At 51.0% G+C, this 16,337-nt stretch overlaps 1 long non-coding RNA gene across 1 annotated transcript; it reads left to right on the top strand.

The window, feature by feature from the left end:
* Positions 1-901: 901 nt before the first annotated feature.
* Positions 902-9,171, top strand: LOC134757915 (uncharacterized). The gene is made up of 2 exons (XR_010132517.1): positions 902-5,054; positions 5,324-9,171. It is a non-coding gene; the product is annotated as an uncharacterized lncRNA (long non-coding RNA).
* The last annotated feature ends 7,166 nt before the right edge of the window (positions 9,172-16,337 follow it).

Raw genomic sequence — 16,337 nt, 5'->3', positions numbered from 1 at the left:
GCCTGGCAAGGGACCCAAGGAACGCAGATCTCCAGGGAGCCCATGGCTCCATCTTGTTCAAAAGTGAGAATTTAAAAAGGAGGTTGAGCTTGAGACCAGCCAGGGCACCATAGTGAGACCCCATCTCTACAAAAAATTTTAAAATTAGCCGGACATGGTGGTGCACACTTGTAGTCCCAGCTACTCAGGAGGCTGAGGCAGGAGGATCACTTGAGGCAGGAGTCTGAGGCTGCAATGAGCCAAGATCACACCAGTGCACTTCAGCCTGGACAACAGAGGGAGACCCTGTCTCTAAAAATTAACCAATTAATTTAAAATTTTAAAAATAAATGAATTAAAGAATGAAAATGTTCTGGAATTAGATAGTGCTGATGGTTGTAAAACTTTGTGAATATACTAAAACCTACAGAGTTGTATACTTTAAGATGGTGAAATTTATGGTATGTAGGTTTATCTCAGTTAAAAGAAAAAAAGAGCCACCATTCGCATTCTTCCTTACTGGCTGAAATATATGGCATAAACCCAGCTAGTTACCGGAAAGCCTCAGCACTCTTGATAAACAGCAACTCTGCTAACTTAGATGATCTCATTTCAGTAGGGAGTACACAAGATCAGCCATCCTAGGGCTGCAGCGGGTCTCTGCAGGGGGCTATAGTGGCCACGGTGGCATATCATCAAGAGGCCTGGGCAACCTGTCTCTTACACCCCCTGCAGACAGAACTACAGGGACATAGGGCCCCAGACTGCACCCTGCAGAAGGAAGGGGTCTCAGAGGAAGGGGCTTTCTTCATTGCACCCTGAGATCAGAGAACTGCTTGGTGGGGTGATGGACAGGCCACCGTGTATGGGTGGGTGGGTGGGGGTGTGTGTGTGTGTGTGTGTGTGGCGGGGCAGGGGGTGATGCCGCATGGCTGGGGGTGCTCCAAAGAGCCCACCTAGTACTTACAAGGCCCCATCTCTCACTCAATAAGGAAGCCCAATTTGTTGTGTTGGTGAAGAAATTGCCACCAGATTAAAAATGGCAAATAAATGCAAGAAGTCAAAATACTGTACAAAGGGGGAAATTACTTTTAGGTATTTACTTACTGCTTTGCTGACTGGACATTTTAACCAAATGTAGCTTTCAGCTTCTGTTTATTTTCCAGAAGTTTATTTTCCTAAAACCATTCCTTGGCTCATGCATCAAAGCAACCTTTTTCCCAATTAAATTGAGGACAGAGAGAGGTCAGTTTATTCTTAGGAGATTGACAATCAATAGATGGAATGATATTTAATACATAAAGATGTATTATTTAGCTGTCATATCGAGTCTGTATTGTATATGTTATGTACGGTTACGTGTTTTACAGACTTTCTCTTTTGATCCCCCCCACAGCTCTGTAAAATCCCTAGTATTATGCCCATTTAGCAGATAAACTGAGACTCAGAGAAGCTTCATTCTCACGACCCTGTCTAAGGTCCTACAGTGTGTAAGCAACAGACGTGAGACTTGGACCTCTGCTGGGCACCCAAAGGCAGGGCAGCGAACACTCCCCTCCACTCTGCGCCTCCGCAGAACACACAAGGCACCATTTCACAAACACAGCAGGCACAGAGAGAAACTCCTGCATTTTCATCATCATGCACGGAAACCCCCCGACCTCAAGCCCAGAGAAGTGAGATGCATCCAGGTCTGTTTGCTGCCTGCATGTTTCATAAATACATCTAACAGGTATGTCCCATTTCTCCAGCTTGAGGTCAAAATGGGCCCAGTTCTCTTTTACTTTTTTTTTATTATTTTTTTTAAATTTCTTTGAAACAGAGTGTCACTCTGTCACCCAGGCTGGAGGTCAGCTGCTCACTACAACCTCCACTTCCTGGGTTCAAGTGATTCTCCTGCCTCAGCCTCCTGAGTAGCTGGGATTACAGGTGCCTGCCACCAGGCCCAGCTAATTTTTGTGTTTTTTTGTTTTTTTGAGACAGAGTTACACACTGTTGCCCGGGCTGGAGTGCAGTAGCGCGATCTCGGCTCACTGCAACCTCCGCCTCCCAGGTTCAAGTGATTCTGCTGCCTCAGCCTCCCGAGTAGCTGGGATTACAGGTGCATGCCACCACACCCAGCTCATTTTTTTTTTAATTTTTAGTAGAGATGGGGTTTCACCATGTTGGCCAGGCTGGTCTTGAACTCCTGACCTCAGGTGATCCACCCGCCTTGGCCTCCCAAAGTTCTGGGATTACAGGCATAAGCCACTGTGTGCAGCCCCAATTTCCTTTTAATGACCAAACTGACCTGAAGCTCCACTCCTAAGGACTGTGGGAAGGGGGTTTTCCCTGTCCAAGGATTTTTTTTTCCCCCCCACCTAAAGAACCCTGGGAGCACCAGCTTACCCCAAGGCTGCCAGTCAATGTCCAATAGGATAGCCACTAACTACATGTGACTATTTGAATTAATTAAATAAAATTTAAAATTCATTTCCTCATTGTATTCACCCACCTGGCTAGTGGCTACTGTATTAGACAACACAGCTCTAAAGTCTCTGCTGCATTAAGCCGGAGCCTCAGAAAGCTGCAAGCCTGGCTGCACCCCTCATAGGCTCGCTGTCACTGGTTACGTGGAGGGGCCTCACAAGAAAGCCCCATAACACCGCTGTCCACCTGCTGTGCTTACTCTAGGGATCTTGAGTGCCGTTCATTCATGAAGCACAGTAGGTATTGGTAGGGGTCTCCGTGACAATTCACATTAGTGGTCTGGGGTCCCCAAGCAAATGCAACAGAGTATGCAGACTTCTTTGGTCACCAAATCATCCTTTGAACTAGTTGAAGGCTGAAGAAGGTCTTTCAATATAAAGCTGGCCGATGTGCTTTGATTATAATACAGCACTCTGAATATGAGCACGTGGAAGACATTTGAAGTGCAATAGTGTGACTGAGTCTTGGCAAAATCTTCTGAAAAGTCTGATGGGTCACTTGTGCTGGACAGCTGGTGCTGAAAACCTGGCAGCTCACGATAACACTAGAACTAATGGCTGGGCACGGCAGCTCACACCTGTAATCCCGGCAATTTGGGGGGCTGAGGCAGGCAGATTATTTGAGGTCAGAAGTTCGAGACCAGCCTGGCTAACATGGTGAAACCCCGTCTCCACTAAAAATACAAAAAAAGTAGCAGGGCATGCTAGCGCATGCCTGTAATTCCAGCTAATCGGAAAGCTGAGGCAGGAGAATTGTTTGAACCCAGGAGGTGGAGGTTGCAGTGAGCTGAGATCACACCACTGCACTCCAGCCTGAGTGACAGAATGAGACTCCGCCTCAAAAAAAAAAAAAAAAAAAGACTAGAACTAGATTCCGTTGGCCCCCGGGACCAGGGGCCCAGAGGCACCTCTCTGCAAACACTGGAGACAGAGGACAAGTCCCCAGGTCCTGCAGCTGCTGAAACTTGTGGTAGAAGGGACAGGCCTCCGCTGAGCCGCTGAGGTCTACAGAACCTGAAGGCTGCCCAGCCAGTGCCACCCAGTTTTGCTACCACGAGCCCCAGTCTGAGAGATCCTTCCCTTTCTGGGCACTGGGTCTAGAGAGGCAGCAGAAAAGCTTGCTTTTGTTCTACTCGCATCTTTTCAAGGTCACAAGTTGACCTCCATGTTGCTAAATCCAACGGTCAGTTTCAAGAACTGTCTGCTGGGCTCATCAACGTAATTCCACACAGCGGGCCCCCTCCAGATCTTTAGAACTCCTGTTTTTACTCCTTTGGATCTTTAGATGCCACTCCTTCTTGGTTCTCACCTACTTCCTTGGCCGTTCCTTTTCAGTCTCCTCTGCTGGTTCCTCCTCCAGCCCCCACCCTCTTTGTGTTAGAGGACCCCATGGCCTGGTCCTTGGACCCCGTCTCTACCTACACCCCCTTTCCGGGTGATTTCATCCAGCCTCCTTGTTTTGAATAACATTTGTACTCTGATGCCTCCCGAGTTACTACCTGCAGCCACCACTTCTCTCACCTCCAGACTCTGATAGCCAACTGCCAATTCCAAGTCCTGTAGATGTGTGGTAGGAATCTCCGAAGTTGTGTTTCCAAAACAAAAGTCTTGATTGCATCCTGCCTACCCAGACTGCTCCTCTGAAGTCTTCCCCATCTCCATAGGTACCAACTCCAACCTTCTAGTGCCTGGCCAAAAACCTTGCAGGCCATTCTTGGCTCCTGACTTAGCCTACATCCAATCCATCAGCAAAGCCTGCTGCCTCCATCTGTAAAATACACTCAGGATCCAAACACTTCTCTGTTTCTTTCTCATCACATTCATTGCTTCTACTCTTGTCCAAGCTACTATTGTTCTCTTTTTTGACACAGGGTCTCACTCTGTTGCCCAGGCTGGAGTGCAGCAGTGCAATCTCAGCTCCGCCTCCAGAGCTCAAGCTATCTGCAACCTCCTCTTCCAGAGCTTAAGCGATCCTCCCATCTCAGCCTCTTGAGTAGTTAATTGCACGCCACCATGACCACCTAATTTTTTTAGAGATAGGATTTCGCTGTGTTTCCCAGGCTGGTCTCAAACTCCTGGACTTAAGTGATCTGCTCACCTCAGCCTCCCAAAGTGCTGGGATTACAGGTGTGAGCCATCACACCTGGCTCATGATCATTCTTTTGCCCGGATGATTGTCCTGGCCTCCTAGCTGGTTTCCTGGGGCCCTTGCTTCCCAAAGTCCATCTTCCATGTGGCATCCGGGAGCCGTCTCTCTGTTCCCGCCTCCTTGCTGATCTCGGAACGCTCCAGGCCTGGTCCTACATCAGGACCCTTTCATTTGCCGTTCCTGACCAGGACTGCTTCTCCCCTAGATGCCCACGTGACTTGTTCCCCCTTTCCTCCTGTTCCCTGATCAAATACCTGCCGATTGACAAGGCCTTTTCAGATTAGCCCCACCTGCTCACTTGCTTTCCTGCCTGTCCACATATTTACCATCAGAACAGAATTCTGCCTGTCCGTTTATTGTCTGTCTCCCCCAGCAACCACTAGAATGGAAGCTGCATGTGGGCATGGCTTAGTTTTGTCCACTGCTGGATCTCAGCATCCAAAACAGTCTACCACCTGGTAAGTGCTACAGAAACATTTATGAACAATAAACCAGTACGGGCTACCCTGCCTCTGCCTGTGCTCATCTTATCTTCCACCTGAAAGGTTCTCCCCACTCTAACTTCACCCTGCACCCTTCGACCAGTCAATGATCCCCACAACTTGGCCCGCTCCAAACCCCTTAAAATCCCTGAACCCAAACTCCTCAGGAGGCAGATTTGAGGTTTCCCCCCATCTTCTCATGTGGCTGCCCTATGATTTAAACTCTTTCTCTGCTGCGGTCCCAGGTGTCTCAGTATGCTGGCTTGCGGCACATCGGGCAAATGAACCTATCAGATAACAACGGCAGATCAGATGCCTGAGCATTCAGAAGCAACGGCTATGGAGCCCCCGTGGGTTCAGAAGGCCTGGTTCCCGTCTCCAGAAGCCTGGCTCTCCTCCCTCCTGGGCCCACTACTTTGGCTTCTTGTTCCTACGTACAAGGAGTTGCCAAGAAGGCAACTCTTCCCCTCCCTGAAGCCAAAGGAATGAAACAGACTAGGGCGGGAGAGGCGGCCATCCGTCATTAGTTGCGGCCATCAGTAACAGCAACAGGACACGGAACCTAAGGCTGTATCCACCCTGGGCCCCTAGGAAAACGTCAGCGGGAGCGGTACTAAGGAAGTGCTCATCTCTTAGAGACAAAGGCCCATGGAGGGGAACAGTAACCATCCCCTCCCAATTCAGAAAATGTTAACATAAGCACTTCATTTCTCATGCAGATAACCACATTAGTCTATTAATAAAAAAGAAAGAGAGAAAGAAAGAAAAAAAAGAAAAAGGAATCCATGCCAGCAGGGTATAGGAATTGCTGTATAGGAGAAAGGGTCACCCACTGAAAGGTGGGCTGAATAGAATTCCTTGCCTGGGCTTTGAGGTCCTGGCATGGAGAAGGCTGTAGAAATGCTGGGATCAGTGGAACCCTCAATAAACAGAGTTCTTGTTAAAGAATCACAGTCATTGGTGGAATGGACTGCCCATCTAAGGTCAGTCTACACTAAAGGATGGCAGAGATCAAGAGAAAGAGAAAGAAAAAGCACCCATGGCCGGGCATGCGTGGTGGCTCACACCTGTAATCCCAGCACTTAGGGAGGCCGAGGCAGGCGCATCACTTGAGGTCAGGAGTTTGACACCAGCCTGGCCAACATGTTCAAACCCCATCTCTACTAAAAATACAAAAATTAGCCAGGCGTGGTGGCAGGCACCTGTAATCCCAGCTACTCAGGAGGCTGAGGTGAGAGAATTGCTTGAACCGGGAGGCAGAGGTTGCAATGAGCAGAGATTGCACCACTGCACTCCAGCCTGGGCACTAGAGTGAAACTCCATCTCAAAAAAAAAAAAAAAAAAAAAGGAAAAAGAAAAAAGAAAAGCACCCAGATCCTAGGACACATAAATACTTCCAACATGAGGACCGCGGGGTAGCGCCCACGGGAGGTGCAGGTCACTGTCCTTAGCGGAACCCCTTCTCTACCTTGCCACACCGGCACTAAGCCCTCGATCCTTCTGACAGACACGGCCACATTTTTGTACATGTTTGCAGCCATCACTCCTTTCACTGTAGTAAGCTGTGCACTCAGCATCACCCATGTCTTTCTATAAATAGGAAGAAAGCTCAGAACAGCCCTCAGAAAACTGCATGTTGACAGCACCCAGAGTCCTGGCTGGAAGAGGGAAGGGCACTCACAGAGCTGCTTCCCTGGAGCTGTGTCTCTCCCAACTGCCTTGAAGGAATCTCTTGGGAAGGCAGTGACTTCTGGCCTCTGGGGACCTAAAGAAGCCAAGTGGCAAAGCGGTATGAAAACTAAACCAATTCTAGGTCCAGGTGCACATCAAGGCAGTTTGTGGGGCACGTGGCAGTTCTGCTGAAACACAGTGCCTGCCCCTCGCCAACCTTCTCTCTCTGGCAGGAACCCCCTCCTTTGAGTTAAAAGTGTTGCAGACCCCAGGAAATGCCTGAGAGACCTTGTGCCTTAACAGAGAGAGATGTTATGTGCACCGGATCACCAACATGCTTTGCAAATGTTTAACGGAGAAGATAGACATGGGCCAGATACAACACAAACAAGGCTCTCAGGCCACCAGGCTGAGTGAAGGTGCTATACAGAGGCTTCTTGGCCACGTGGGGCCCCTTTGAGCCTATGAGAGATCCTAGGAGGGTAGTGGAGTGAGGACAGCAGAGGAGCACCAAAGACAAACTCAGCCCATTTCACAATTTTATCGTGAGCCAGCCCTATCTTAGCCCTCTTGTTTTGAAGAAAAGCCAAATTTGTATTTAAAAAAATACTTATGCCTGATCCATTCCCTATTGTGAAATAAGCACATTTATTACACAGAAGGAAACCTGATGTCTCTCAGACCTTGAGCAGACTATTTACAACATTTGGGCTACAAGGCAAGGTGACCTTCAGACCACGAAGTGGCGATGGCTTGCATAGGGCAAGGCAGGGTCTCTGAGACAACGTGAGACACACAGGCCACCACTATGTTTTAGGGGACCTGGGATTTTGCAACAGGAAGAAATAACAGGTTAGAAAAATGCATGCTTTAAAACATTTAAAATTTAAAAATAGAATGCTTTCACACACACACACACACACTGCAACACAATATAATTGTGCCATTTACTAGTAATGATATAAACATATCTGAATGCCCCTTTGAACACAAAGCACAGCTAAATGCCCCACCTCCAGCAGACAGACCCTGAAGCAACACACCCCCAAGAAAACAAGTGACAGATATATATGATAGATAGATAGATAGATAGATATTATTTTTTTTGAGACAGAGTCTGGTTCTGTCTCAGAAGGGTCAGGTTGCCCAGGCTGGAATGCAGTGGCACGATCTCGGCTCTCTGCAACCTCCACCTCCCTGGCTCAAGCTAGCCTCCTACCTCAGCCTCCCAAGTAGCTGGGACGACAGGTGCATGTCAGCATACCCAGCTAATTTTGGTAGAAATGGAGTCTCACTATGTGGCTCAGGCTGCTCACTACGAGCTCTGAAGAGCTCATGCAATCCACCCACCTCGGCCTCCCAAAGTATTGGGATTACAGACATGAGTCACCATGCCCGGCCGTAAGTGACAGATATTGACATAAGCCCTGCAATAGGAATCTGAGACCCAGGATTGGACAGGTCAACTAGCAATGCTTCTAAATACAAGTGATCTGGCAAGCTGGTAAAATGTCTGAGTTTCATTCTTTACCTTGGGTCAAAGTTTCATTCTTGATTTGGATCAAAGAGGAAGGAGAAAAAGGCACAAACTGAACCATCAACTCTGTCACTGAAAAGTGGTCCCCTGGATCTTAGTGCTTTGCCACCTTCTTGCCACCCCTATAGTAAAATGCTTTTTTATTCTTTCTTAAAAAATTTCTGTTATTATTATTTTATTTAAATGGGGGTCTCGCTATGTTGTCCAGGCTGGTCTCCAACTTCTGGCCTCAAGCAATCTTCCCACTCCAGCCTCCCAAAGTGCTGGGATTACAGACATAAGCCACCATGTCCAGCCATGATTTTTAAAGGCAGGCATACTTTATACTTTTTGTATACACTTACAGCTCTGATTCTTTTTTTAAACATATTTATTTATTTTTGTTGAGATGAGGTCTCGCTATGTTGCCCAGGCTGATCTTGAACTCCTGGCCCCAAGTGATCCTCCTGCTTCGGCCTCCCAAGTAGCTGAGATTACAGGTGAGAGCCACCATGCCTGGTTCAGGCTCTGATTCTTATGTCAGTGAATGCCCAGTAAATTCTTGTTGGCTTGAACTGAATTATCAAGAAGATGCTATCAAGAATTCTTTGAGCCGGGCACGGTTGCTGATGCTCGTAATCCCAGCACTTTGGGAGGCTGAGGCAGGCAGATCACTTGAGGCCAGGAGTTTGAGACTAGCCTGGCCAACATGGTGAAACCTGGTCTCTACTAAAAAATAAAAAAATTAGCCAGGCATAGAGATGCACACCTGCAGTCCCAGTTACTCAGGTGGCTGAGGCAAGAGAATTGATTGAACCCAGGAGGCAGAGGTTGCAGTGAGCCAAGATCACACCACTGCACTCCTGGGTGACAGAGTGAGACCCTGTTTCAAAAAAAAAAAAAGAAGTAAAGGAAAGGAAAGGAAAAAAGAAAGAGAAAAAAAAAGAAAAATAATTCTTTGGCTAGGTATGATGGCTCTCAACTGTAATCCCAGCACTTTGGGAGGCCGAGGCAGACGGATCGCTTGAGCCCAGGAGTTCAAGACCAGACTGAGCAGCATGGCAAAACCCGGTCTCTACAAAAAGTACAGAAACATAGCCTGGGGCGGTGGTGGGCGCCTGTAGTCCCAGCTACTCTGAAGGCTGAGATGAGAGGATTGCTTGAGCCCAGGAGGTTGAGGCTACAATGAGCTGAGATCACACCACTGCACTCTAGCCTGGGTGACAGAGCAAGACCCTGTCTCAAAAAAAAAAAAAATTATTATTTGGGAGATATAATTTTACATCATCAGAGGGTCAAAAAACCCCTCTATTTTGCCTATTGGCCCCATTTGAGATGACCCTGGTGAAATTTCTCAGCTAACTTTCTCCACCTCTGTCGAGTTGACCGAGACACCACCTAAATCTCCATGAAGGACCTGGCAGCTTTCCGGCTCTGCAGCATTTTCCCGACAAGTTTGCTGCGCACACGCGGATGCTGACAGCACAGTCTCATGCTTGCCTAAGCCAGAGCACCACCCTCTAGTGTGACACCGTGTGATCTCTATTTTACCATGCAGAAGAGAGGTCATCTCCTGGTACAAGAAAATGGGCTGTCTTCTGGATAACCGCAGCAATTCATCTCTGGGTAGCTGAAGGTCATTAGTATGCATTATACAAGTGGAACCGTTTGAGAGAAAAGAGGGAACTCACTGGACACAAAAGTGCACTGAGACTGTGAACAGCAAGCCCCGAACAAGGACACAGAGATAGATCCCAAAGGGAAAGGCTGGAGGGGGAAGGATGCCACCCAGCCGCAGTGGCTGATCCGTGAGGACTCCTGTCTGGGTTCGTGCTGCCAATCAGTAGCATTCCCCAGGCAAGACGCGGGCGCCAGGCCTGACTTGAAACCCAAGGTTGGCTTCAAGATCTTGCAACTGGATCAGAATGCTGAGTTCATCGTTGCTGGTGGGCCGCCGTCACCTCTCCTTAGCCACCCTGTTGAAGGATGGCCGGCCCCTCCTGGGAAAATTGCTACATTTCCTCAGATAACAGATGCACACATGACTAATCAGGCCTACCCTAAGAAATGAGAGCCAGCAGCAGAAGCCACAGCGCACACTCTGTATTGTGAAAATGGAACGCGGGATGACCTAGGAGATGACACAAATGCCGAACGGCGAACTTTCTGTTTCTATGAGTCTAATAACGAAAAACTTTTCTGCCTGAACCCGTGGGATCGAATAAAATGAAAAACCCCATTCTGCAAACCACTTCGCCCCATGGGAAGCAGCTCGGTTTCCTTCCCGTGTCGTCGGGAGCCCTCTGATGGAGGAAGCCTAAATTACAGCGCTCATAACCTAACAGGCAGCCGCCGGGCTCAAGTGCCCCCTGATTTTCCAGAACTGAAAAGAAGAGGGAACCGTAAAAGAAGCCGAATGTTTTCTCCCCCTGGCACTTTGCCCAGTGACAGTTGTCAATCAGAGGTGCTGCAGACCGACTCGAAGGCAGCGTTCATTGCCCGGGCACACTGCCTGCTGCCGTTGGTTCCTCCCATGGTTCTCAGGGCGCCAGGTCTCTGTCAACTCCCAGCCCCCAGTTTCCTTACCTTGTCCTACTGCGTCTGAGTCAGGATGCCTGATGGGTTGAGCACTGATGATCTCATCCGTGTCCCACATGTCCCAGGGAATCCCAGGTCTGCCCTGAGCTTCCTGTGTCCTTGGGAAAGTCGGTTAATCTCTGGGCCTCACTGTCCTCATCGCTGAGCTTGGGGACTTGTAACAGATGATTTCTAAGTATCTTCCAGCTTTGAATAGAGCATTTGTCTTGGGTGGCCAGGCTTAAAGTTTAAAGGCATAAAAGGAAAATGGGATCTGATCCTTAATCAGAACTGCTGAGAATGAGAAGCGCAGAGCAAACTACCAACTGCATTGGGTGAAAAGTGAAAATGGTCGGTGGGGAGGTGCCACGGTCAGGATCTGGGGCTGAGGCGCTAGGATCTTGCCAGTGCCTTGGCGCCTTTCTCTGCAGTCCCCGGTCTGCCTCCCTGCTGCTCCCTCTCTTCCGGAGTCTGGTGCTGCCAATTTGCCAGGTGAGCCCCGCCAGCGTCCCATTGCCAGTTCTCGTGGCCCTCACCTTTTCCTTATACCTTCATCCCTGCAGGAGTCGCAGGACCTCAGCTGGCCAGTTGGCTCTGCCTGGAAGGTGCAGGTCTTGTCCTTGTCAGGGAGACTGGCAGCCACAGTGCTGTGCCTGTCCCAGGCTGAGCAAGAGGCTCCTGGTGTCGATTCTGGAGCAGCCACAGGCCTCAGCAAGCCCCCGAAAGTGATGACATCAGCACAGCACTGCACCGGCTCTGAGGGCCCCACTGCCCCTGCCATCTCCTCCTCCTCTCCCTCTCCAGTCTCCCTCTCCTCCCAGCACAGTGCAGCCTCCAAGGGCAGCCTCCACGGTGGAGATGCTCAAGCTAACGCGTGGGGACAGGAAAAAGCAACCACCAGGGTGGAGGGTCTCCCAGAGGAAGCACAAGGTCTGGGACAATGAGAGGCATCAGTCACCGAGCCATCTCACAACTCGAACAACCCCAGAAGAGCGGGCTGGAGAGTGCAATGTGACATCACTTCCCATCTTGCTGGGAGACAGGGCTTTTGCCAAGAACGGGCCCCTGGGGATTCGTCGGGCGACATTTTCATGCCACTGGCATAAATAAAGACTTGTACCAAAGGCTGCCGTTCTGGGTGGAAGGTGCTGTCTAGACCCCCTTAGGGCTGCCCTCTCTGGCCCCAGGCCCCTGGCTCCTACCACCTAAGCCCATCGCATCACCCGGGAGGGTTGGCAGCTGCTGGCCCCCACCCACATTCGCTGACTTGGTTTTCCTCTGCAGGGGAAGCTGGACTTCCTCCACATCCAAGTTCAACTACATGACATCAGGAACACAGCCTTTCTCCCGACACCTTCGAGCCTCTATTTGTCTCCAGTAGCTGTCCCAGAAATCATGGGTGGGAGCATTCAAAAATGTGGTTCCAGAGGTCCCCTTGCCCTAGCCCAAAAGGCTGCCTGAGCTGGGGATCCCTTCCTTACCCCCCAATCCGAAAGGCAGCCTGGCCTTCCAAACTGGAGTCCGTGGTTCAGAGTAGGAGATCCACAGTCAGGGCCCGGGACACGGCTTCCCCTGGCTGGTGTCAAAGCCTTCCTAACCCTCCAGGGGTCCGTCCTGGTCTTCCACGGAGTTTCCCAAAAGCGCGCGCCACACTTGGTGGGCGCTCAGCCCCGAAGCGCCTGTGAACACCGCACATCCCAGGACGCACGAAGCCAGCTGGTACGAGCACCTAGAAGCAGCACTCCCCATTTGTCATCCTTCCCACGGGGAAGGCTGCCTGCTGCTCCGAGCCCTCAACTCCAATGAAGTACAGTCGTCAAGAAACGGTGCTCTAAATAAAGCCGGAGACTCACTCACTGCACCAATCAGCACCGTGCGTCCGTCTGGATCTCGGCGCCGGCTGCGCGCAGCCGCCAGGAGGTGGCCGTCGGGACGCGAGCGCCGCCCGGAGCAGTGGTGCAGGGTCTCCGCATCGCCGGCTGCTGCTGCAGCCCCGCAGCGCTCAGCACTGCTGACTTGGCCCGGGCGGCGGGCAGGCGGGCAGGCGGGCGGGGAGGGCGGGGGAGGGCCTGCTGCAGCTTGGGTTCTAACTGCCACTGCGCAAGGAGACCGGGAGAAGCCGGCTGCAAGGGCTGGGCTGGCCAAGGCTGGGGCAGTTGCAAAGGGTGGGAGCGCAGCAAGCGGAGAAATACCCCTGAGTCAGCACTGGTGCATTGGGAGGTGTCCCGGAGAGCCTGGCCCACGACATGGACAGGGTGTCCGAAACGTACGCCCCTCTGTGTCACCCTCTAGTCATGCACCCCCATCTAATTCTGAAACCAGCTCTAGCCTCATTTTTTCCCCTCCACGATGATGGGCTGTAACGCACCCTGCTCTGAGGCCTGGGGGGAATGGAAAGACAGAATTCTCTTTCAAGCCCAACCCAGGCCCGGGGAACCCCCTAGATGTTACTGTGGGGTCACAGACAAGGCCGTGGGGATTTGACACGTGGGCAGGGACAAAGGCAACCCCAAAGCTAGTGGATCTGACATGCGGGTGACTGGGTGGTGTGGTGGGCATCATTTCATTCACTGCAGTGGATTTGCTGCCTGGGAAATGCAACCCCCACCGTCCGAGGTCCGCTCTTGTCTTACTAGCTACTTAGCAGCCAGCTTCCCTGTTCTGCTCCCTGAGAGATGAAGGTGTCCCAGGCTAAGATCCCTCCATCACCTGCCCATCCCTGAGGGTCTCATGTCACCTCAGCGGCTGGCACCTCCTCTCCCCAAACACCCTGTGGTGGCTTTGGCCCAGACAGTGCCTGCCTGAGGGAAGGAGGCCTCCGGCCATACGAAGACTGTAGAGGCCAGGGCGGCCATCCCTTGTTCGTTTCATCCTGTGTAGTTCCTTTCACAAGCCCCACTGGAGTCATCTGCTCTTCCCTGGGACCCATTTGTGAAGTTCCTGTCTCCCTTGACCTCCCCGTAGGGAACCAGAGACTAGTGGGCAGGGACAGAGTGCTGGGGGCCAACAGTGGCATTTGCTCTGCAGCCCTTAACCAGCAGGCCTCTCCCTTGGCTAATTCCAGGCAGGAAGGACACTCGTTTGTCATCCAGGCTGGGAAGGGAGACACCAGAAGAGAAAAGTGTGTCTGGGCAGGCCAGGTCTGTTCTCTCCCTCTCCAGGGTGGAGAGGTCACAGATACCTCCATCCCATGGATGAGGGCAAACTAAAAAGTCCAGAGACAAACAGCTGGTCCTGAAGCTTCCAGGGTTGGGAGTCAGAGGCTGGGGTGGGTTACGGTTCAGCCTGCTGCACAGGTGAGTCTCCATCCTTAGCATCCTGCCATGCTACTTCAAAAGACCCTAGTGCGTGGGACCCCAATGACTCGTTTCGGTGTGCTGGGCTCAAAATCATTCATGGCCAAGCACGTTAGTCTGGAAAATTTAAGTTGCTGCAGATTGATGGACAGAAGGAGAGATGGTTTTCAATGTACAGGGAATGTATTTTAAAAATGGAGCAAGAGACAGGGCTGCAAGGAGGGAACGGGCACTTCGAAAGCAGCCAGTAGAAAGTCGCTCCTAATTCTGGGGGAGGGAATTGTGTTCAGCCTGCAGAGTGCTGTTCTAGTCCAGGCGATGATTTGGTCTAAGACTTCATTAAACATTTGTCTATGAGCCCAAATTTCCCCAAATGACTGAGGTGTTTGGTATGAGCACATTGCACGCCCCAGGGAGCTTCAACGCCAGCAGCTTCCTGCCACGGTACAGGCAGGTTCTCTAAGCACGAGCTTTCAATTCAGGCTCCTGTCTATAGTGAGAACCAGAACACAATGCAGGGACCCACCGGGGTCACGTGGCTCCACCAGCCTCAGCCGTTCCCAAAAGCCCGGCTGCTGTTTCAGGGGCTTGCCTGGATAACTTATATCTGAGAGGTTTGCTGCACATCCTTTGAGTGATTTATGGTGAGATCTAAAATTTCTTTGTAAAAAGATACCCTTTTGCTTTGGGAGGGATCACAAGGAGCTCAGCCCTCCAGTGCCCAGGACCACCTGGGCAGATGCCACTGTTGGCACTGTATAATGTCGCCCCCCATGCAGACCTGATCTGAGCTCTGCGTGTCAGGGAATGCCACTCCAGCAGTGCCAGCCTGGGAGCTCCTCCAGCCGGCACCTACTGAGGCAGCAAATGACTTCGGGGAGGCCCTTTGGCTGGGTGCATAGGAGTCTGGGTCCCAGAGACCATAGCTCACATGTCTCAGGCTGCTTATGTACTTCCCCAGAAAGAGCCACTGTCCCAAGTGTGCTTCCTGCTGCTTTTGTGCAGTCCCATCTAGACGAGCCCCTTATGGAGACCCCTCCCCTTCTGCCTGGCACCCAGTGCTCCCATCATTCAACACCTGCTACCAACACAGAAGCAGTCCATCCCCTTCTTAAATGCTACAGCCTCTGCCCCGGCGGCCACTAATCATTCTATTCGAGTTTCCCTCCAGAGCTCATCTCAGTAAATCCGGAAGAAGAAAACCTCCATCCCCAGTGAACAAGACCATGAAGGCTGCGTCAGTGTTCCCAGGTTTCAAGCCAAGCTGGAGAAAGATCACAACAGAGACCAGACCCGCATTCTCCGGCCCGATTCCACATGGTTGAGAGAGCCAGCTAACCAGACACAAACACACGCGGCAGGATGGCACGCGACTGAGGCAAGGAATAAGCCTCAACTCATCAGTAAGTCCACGGGGTCTCCGCCCCCAGCATGTGGGAGAGGGAAACTAGCCCAAAGTCAACGTCCTGATTGTGCTTTGGATTTGCCCAGGGCTGAGCACTCCCTGGTCCGAGGTACCCAACAAGCTGACCCGAGAATGGGCAGTATCCCCTTCCCTCCCTCCTTCCCTCCTTCCCTCCTCCTCTCCTCCTCTCCTTCCTCCTCCTCCCCCTCCTCCTCCTCCTCTTCCTCCTCCTCCTCCTCCAGCTGACTCCTTCTGCTGCTGCCTCTGCCGCTGCTGCCTCTGCCGCTGCTGCGGTCTGCAGTCACTTGAAGGAGAAAGATTTCGCAGTACGGCATTCTTAAAGCTGCAGTGTCCAAATTCTCCTTCAAACCCCACTGTCACCGACATCAGCCAACTTACCGGGGTCCTTCGCAGAGGGTAGGTGGGCAAGGAGATGGGGATGGGGGGCTTGGAGAAGTCAGACAGGTGGGAACCAGACGCTCAGACTCTGGCAAGGGTAAAGAGGAGAAGCAGGCTGTACCGTGAGAGCCTCTGCAGTTAAACCAGGTTTCTGGGACTGCAGCGGGACTGCAATGGAGTAGATTTTTTTTTTTAATCGTAAAACCTCCACCAAAATCTCCTCCACAAACTTATACTCTTTGTAGCTTAATTAAAATACAAGGTGCAAACATAAAACCAACATGAGAAAGAAACCCAATCTTTAAAAAAAAAAAGAATTCAAACAGCAATTTAAAAAATTATTCCTAAAAATTTACTCCTGTGAGCAACTGACTCAGCTCTCCCCACAGTGCTGT

This window comes from Gorilla gorilla, chromosome 1 (genome assembly GCF_029281585.2).
Source record: "Gorilla gorilla gorilla isolate KB3781 chromosome 1, NHGRI_mGorGor1-v2.1_pri, whole genome shotgun sequence".
Taxonomy (NCBI): Eukaryota; Metazoa; Chordata; class Mammalia; order Primates; family Hominidae; genus Gorilla; species Gorilla gorilla.
Note: the sequence above shows the minus strand (reverse complement) of the source record. Positions and strands in the feature narration are given on the sequence as shown.